We start from the raw sequence: 5,618 nt of genomic DNA, 5'->3' as shown, positions 1-5,618 counted from the left end.
TCCTCATTTGCATCTCTACCTGGTATTGAGTGAAGGTGATGGGTGGGGGAGGGGTGTCAGGAATCTCACAGGAGGCAACAGCGCCATGTGAAGAGAGAGGCTGGCACAGTGGTGTGGCTCTGGGTTCCAGGCTGACTACAGGTGAGGTTGTGGGGGAGTGAGCAGACACTGTGGTGTTGAATCTATTGAAAAACAGATTCAACTCGTTGGCTCTATTCTCACCTCCCTCAGCTCCCCTGCTGTTGGTTGGCCTGAATCCAGTGATGGTCTTCATGCCATGGTCTTCAAGAAGCTTCTCGGATGAGAGGTGAAACGTCTTCAAGCAACTTAAAGAAGTCCAGACACTTTTCTTTCTAAGCTCCTTAGACTACGATGACCTGGATGACTGAGAACCTTCACAAACAATAATAATAATAATAATAATAGTGAATACACAACAAGGTCTTCACACTGTGAATGCTCAGGCCCTCGTTACTAAATGTATCTGTGTTTTCAGAATCAGAATCAGAATCAGAAGAATCAGAAGGGTTTTATTGCCAAATGTTGAGCAGGTTTACAACATTAGGAAATTGCTGCGGTGCTTCAGTGCAAACATACTGTCATAAATGCTTAAATAGACATGAAAATAAAAATAAGAATAAGAATTAAAAGTGCTATGTAGAAAGATATATACATGAGTGCAGGTGGTGATCAGTGCAAACACAGAATGATGCAGTGAACACACTGCACTGCACATGACAGTGCAGTGTCATGTGTTAGTGGTGGGAACAGTCATATGGTTATTGTTCATGTGTCCAACAGCAGAGGGGAAGAAACTGTTCTTATGGCGAGAGGTTCTGGTGCGAATGGACCGGAGCCTCCTGCCTGAGGGGAGCAGGCCAAACAGACTGTGTCCAGGGTGAGAAGGGTCAGCTGAGATCCGAGCTGCACGCCCCAGTGTCCTGGAGGTGTACAGGTCCTGCAGAGATGGGAGTCTGCAGCCAATCACCTTCTCAGCAGAGCGCACAACACGCTGCAGTCTCTGTTTGTCCCTGATAGTGGCTCCAGCGTACCACACGGTGATGGAGGAGGTGAGGATGGACTCGATGATTGCAGTGTAGAACTGCATCATCGTCCGTGTTGGCAGGTTGAATTTCTTCAGCTGCCTCAGGAAGTACATCCTCTGCTGGGCTTTCTTAATGACGGAGGTGATGGTGGGCTCCCACTTCAGGTCCTGGGTGATGGTGGTACCCAGGAAGCGGAATGAGTCCACAGAGGTGATGGGGGTGTCAGTCAGGATGATGGGGGGGAGTGGAGCTGTGTGCTTCCTGAAGTCCACAATAATCTCCACTGTCTTCTGGGCATTCAGCACCAGGTTGTTGTGGCTGCACCAAGACACCAGACGTTCAACCTCCCTCCTGTAGGCAGACTCATCCCCGTCCGAGATGAGTCCAATAACGGTGGTGTCATCTGCAAACTTGATTAGCTTGACAGACTGGTGGGTGGAGGTGCAGCAGTTGGTGTACAGGGAGAAGAGCAGAGGAGAAAGAACACAGCCCTGAGGGGAGCCGGTGCTGATGGTCCGGGAGTCCGAGACATTCTTTCCCAGCCTCACGTGCTGCTTCCTGTCCGACAGGAAGTCAGTGATCCACCGGAAGATGGGATCAGGCACATTCATCTGGGAAAGCTTGCCTTGGAGATGGTCTGGAAGGATGGTATTGAAGGCAGAGCTGAAGTCCACAAACAGGATCCTGGCGTAGGTTCCTGGGGAGTCCAGATGCTGCAGGATGAAGTGTAGGGCCATGTTGATGGCGTCATCTACAGACCTGTTGGCTCTGTATGCAAACTGCAGGGGGTCCAGGAGGGGGGCCGTGAGGGTCTTGAGATAGGAGAGAACCAGGCGCTCAAATGACTTCATGACCACAGATGTCAGAGCCACGGGTCTGTAGTCATTTAGTCCAGTGATCCTAGGTTTCTTGGGGACAGGGATTATGGTAGAGGACTTGAAGCAGGCAGGCACATGACATGCCTGCAGTGAGGAGTTGAAAATGCCAGAAAACACTGGGGCCAGCTCGTTTGCACAGTGTCTGAGTGTTTTAGGTGAAAATCACACATTATCAGAAATGCCAAAAAATGTCTTAGTGTGGAAATGATATATTTTCTTTATAAATGTTGGCTTTTTTATATTAAATTTTTTTGAGAAAACATGATTTAAATGTCTTCAATTAGTTTTAATATTTAAAACAGCAACAGAAACATTAATATTTAATTTTTCTTTATGAATGTTTGAATTTTCCAGGTTGCAACAATGGCAGCTGTTAAAGATCTGCTTCTAGAAACACGGGAGGATTTGAGTGATCAGGGTCTCAAGGAGTTCATGTGGTTCCTGCAGTTCACATGTTTTCAGAGGGGCCTTCCACAATTCCCACCGAGTACAAACAGAAAACATATAGTGAACGCGATGGTGCAAACATGTGGCCAACAGTCTGTGGAGGTAACCATTGATGTTTTCAGGGACATGCAGAGAACTGATCTGGTGCAGAGGCTGTCAGAGAGCAGCTCAGGACTCAAAGGTAAGAGAATAATTATCCCTAATAAAAAAAATTATCAAGAGTTGATTCAAAATCTTTGAACCAAGTCACAAAAACTGAACAATGGAAGTTTTTTTGTCTTCCTGAAAGAAGGCAGGAGGATTTTCTTCACTGAAGTGTTTAATAATAGATATTGTTAAATAAAACACAGACATTAATATTAAGATTACAAACAACTAAATTCTTTCCTTACACACTTAATTGTTTTCTGATCATTAACCCTGACGTTAAATAAGTTATGAATGGATTTAAGGTGGACGACAGACACTAGACAGACAATCATTGTGGAGCCTAAAGAGAGCAAATGAAGTAATAGATAGATGAGGTGTTGTTCACAGCCGGCACCTTTCTAACTTTGCCAGCATCAGCTTTAAAATCTGTACCTGATCCTGAGAGTTGTTGTTGTGGCGGCTGAAAAGCTGCAGCTGTGTGTGTTTGTAACAGCAACCGAGTGTAAGTATGAATAAAGATTGTGCTGAAAAGCATTAAACTGTGGACGAGTCTGCTGTGGGGATACTACACTTTCTTTTCTCATGGTAACCATGATATTGTAATATTTCTCCCAGAGAAACTTTGTGGATGAATACTGGGCTGCGCTGAGCCAGAAAGTGAGTAATATCACCTATGACTGTATTTAAATGATGCAGCGTTCACTGAACATGTTCAGTTTAAAAAACTCCTACATGTAGAAAAGATAAACAGAAAGATTAAAGTCATCAGGTTGGAATAAATGTTAATCAGGTGTGTAATTATCACTTACATCATTTGCTTGTAACTGTGTCTGGTGTAATCTAAACATTTATGAGACGTTGATGAGATAGAAAAAAAAACTGGAGAAAAGTCGCATTTACCTTTTTTTTTTTTCTCAGGTAGAAACGTTGGCATCTGTTATTGAGCTGATTTTGGAAACCCTGGCTGGTCTGAGTTACTGGGAACTTGAGGTTTTCAAGGAAGTCCTGCGTAAAATTCATTACAAACATTAGTCAGACATCCAAAGAATCATCTACATGAGGACAGACCTGCAGGACATGGTGTTTTTCATGGTCCTGACTTACGGTGAGCGGTCAGTGGAGGAGACCATGGAGGGTTTAAACGAGATGAAGGGGGCTGATCTGGCTCAGAGGCCGTCAGACTGCAGCCCAGAACCCAAAAGTAAGACAACAAAGAGGAAATAAGTTAAATGAACTCTGGTGGTTAAGATGTCTCATAAGTAAAGTTTTTGTCTTTCATAAAAATATTGTAGAGAAAAGACAGATTGTTGTCCAAATCAGAATTTATGAGTGTTCAAGGAACAAAAAAATGACAAAAAGTGACTCCTTCAGTCTGAGAGACTGAATAACACAAACAGTGTTTTGTGCTTTAAATGTAATGTTGAAGATTATACAACTGTCAGTTGGTAAGTAAGTCTCTTGTGAGTGACTTTGAGCACTTTTCTCCTCAGAGAAACACTCTGTGGATGAACGACGCTCTGCACTGATCCACAAAGTGAGTCATGTCACATCTCTGATTCAGTACAAGACAGCAGGCTGAAAGTCAGAGGACTAAAGTATCATCAGTTCTCATGTTGAGTCATTTTTTTCATGATTTCTGCTTTTTTGTGATTATGAGAAATCATACTGAACTTTCTAAAAGACCTTATTTGGATAAAATGGATAAATAAATAAATGTCCTGCAAATTGAATGACTTTTCCAGGTGGCAATGGTGGCAGCTGTGAAACAACTGCTTTTGGAAGCTTTGAATGATTTGAGGAATTCCAAGCTCGAGGAGTTCAAGAGATTCCTGAAGTCAGTTTTTCTTTGGATGAGTCCATCATCAACCAGAGCAGATATAATGAATCTGATGGTGGATAAACTTGGTCATCAGTCTGTGGAGGTGACCAGAGAAGTTTTCATGCACATGAACAGAACTGATCTGGTGCAGAAGTTACCAGAGAGCAGCTCAGCATCCAGAGGTAAGACCAACATGCATGAGTGTAAACTCTGTGTCATCAACAGGTTTTTGTGTTGCTGGTGTCATGGTGGTGCAGTGGTTAGCACTGTGTCCTCACAGCATGAAGGTTGTGTGTTTGAGCCTCCTGGTTGGCTGGAACCTTTCTGTGTGGAGTTTGCATGTTCTCCCTGTGCCTGCATGCTTTTCCTCAGAGTGCTCTGGTTTCCAGTCCAAACACATGCTTGTTGGCTTTATTGCTGGTTCTAAATTAAATGTGGGTGTGAAAGGTTGTCTGTCTGTTTAAAACCTGAGGTGGACAGGTGTACCCTCTCTCATTATCACAGCTGGGAACCCCCAGTTACTTTGGTTGGACAGGATGGAGGGTTTCTTTGTTGGGTTCTTATGTCATTTTATAGTTTCACATGATTTTCTCTTTTAAATCATCTGTGTCGTCTGAAGGCTGATTCTACTTGGATGTGTGATGATGTTTGAATCCTCAGAGTTGATTGTAAATGTCTTTCCTCCTCAGAGAAACACTCTGTGGATGAACATGGAGCTGCACTGTTGAAGAGAGTGAGTGTGACTTTAACTCAGCTTTCATTCAGTAGATTCAGGCTGTAAATCATCCTCATCTTGAACATTAAACACGATGAAACAGACGAAGCATCTTTGAAACTGGATGCTTCTCACAGTGTTAATGTGGAGTCTGCAGCAATAATGTTTCCACTGACGACAGAGTGAAGGACTCCGCCCTCAAACCAGCGTTCGTCCCTGTACCATTGTTAATTCAGTGGGTTGGTTTCGCCCCCTGTCGAACCTCCAGGAGACTGCAGGTCTTCCTGGTCGTTGACAGATGTTTAGTGAATAACAGAAACACACAGTATTAAAGATTTATACCGTCTGTGGTAAATTACAGCTTAAGAGTGTTCAGTCAGACATAAGTAGCTCTAGTTAGCATGTGAATGTGATGCTTACTTTGGATTATGGAACTTTTTATTATTATTAACGGATTCAGTATTTATTAAACTCGGTGTATCCGTTGTTGCTTTGGAGATGCAGAGACTGATTAAAGAGACACGACGTCACTCTTTCTACTCATACCTGAGCCAAAGGTAACG

At 43.4% G+C, this 5,618-nt stretch overlaps 1 long non-coding RNA gene across 1 annotated transcript; it reads left to right on the top strand.

The window, feature by feature from the left end:
* The first annotated feature begins 4,381 nt into the window (after positions 1 to 4,381).
* On the top strand, positions 4,382 to 5,074 carry LOC112431242 (uncharacterized). The gene is made up of 2 exons (XR_003022427.2): positions 4,382 to 4,522; positions 5,030 to 5,074. It is a non-coding gene; the product is annotated as an uncharacterized LOC112431242 (long non-coding RNA).
* Positions 5,075 to 5,618: the final 544 nt, after the last annotated feature.

Source organism: Maylandia zebra, linkage group LG11 (assembly GCF_041146795.1).
Source record: "Maylandia zebra isolate NMK-2024a linkage group LG11, Mzebra_GT3a, whole genome shotgun sequence".
NCBI lineage: Eukaryota > Metazoa > Chordata > Actinopteri > Cichliformes > Cichlidae > Maylandia > Maylandia zebra.
This window is presented reverse-complemented; position numbering and strand designations above follow the sequence as displayed.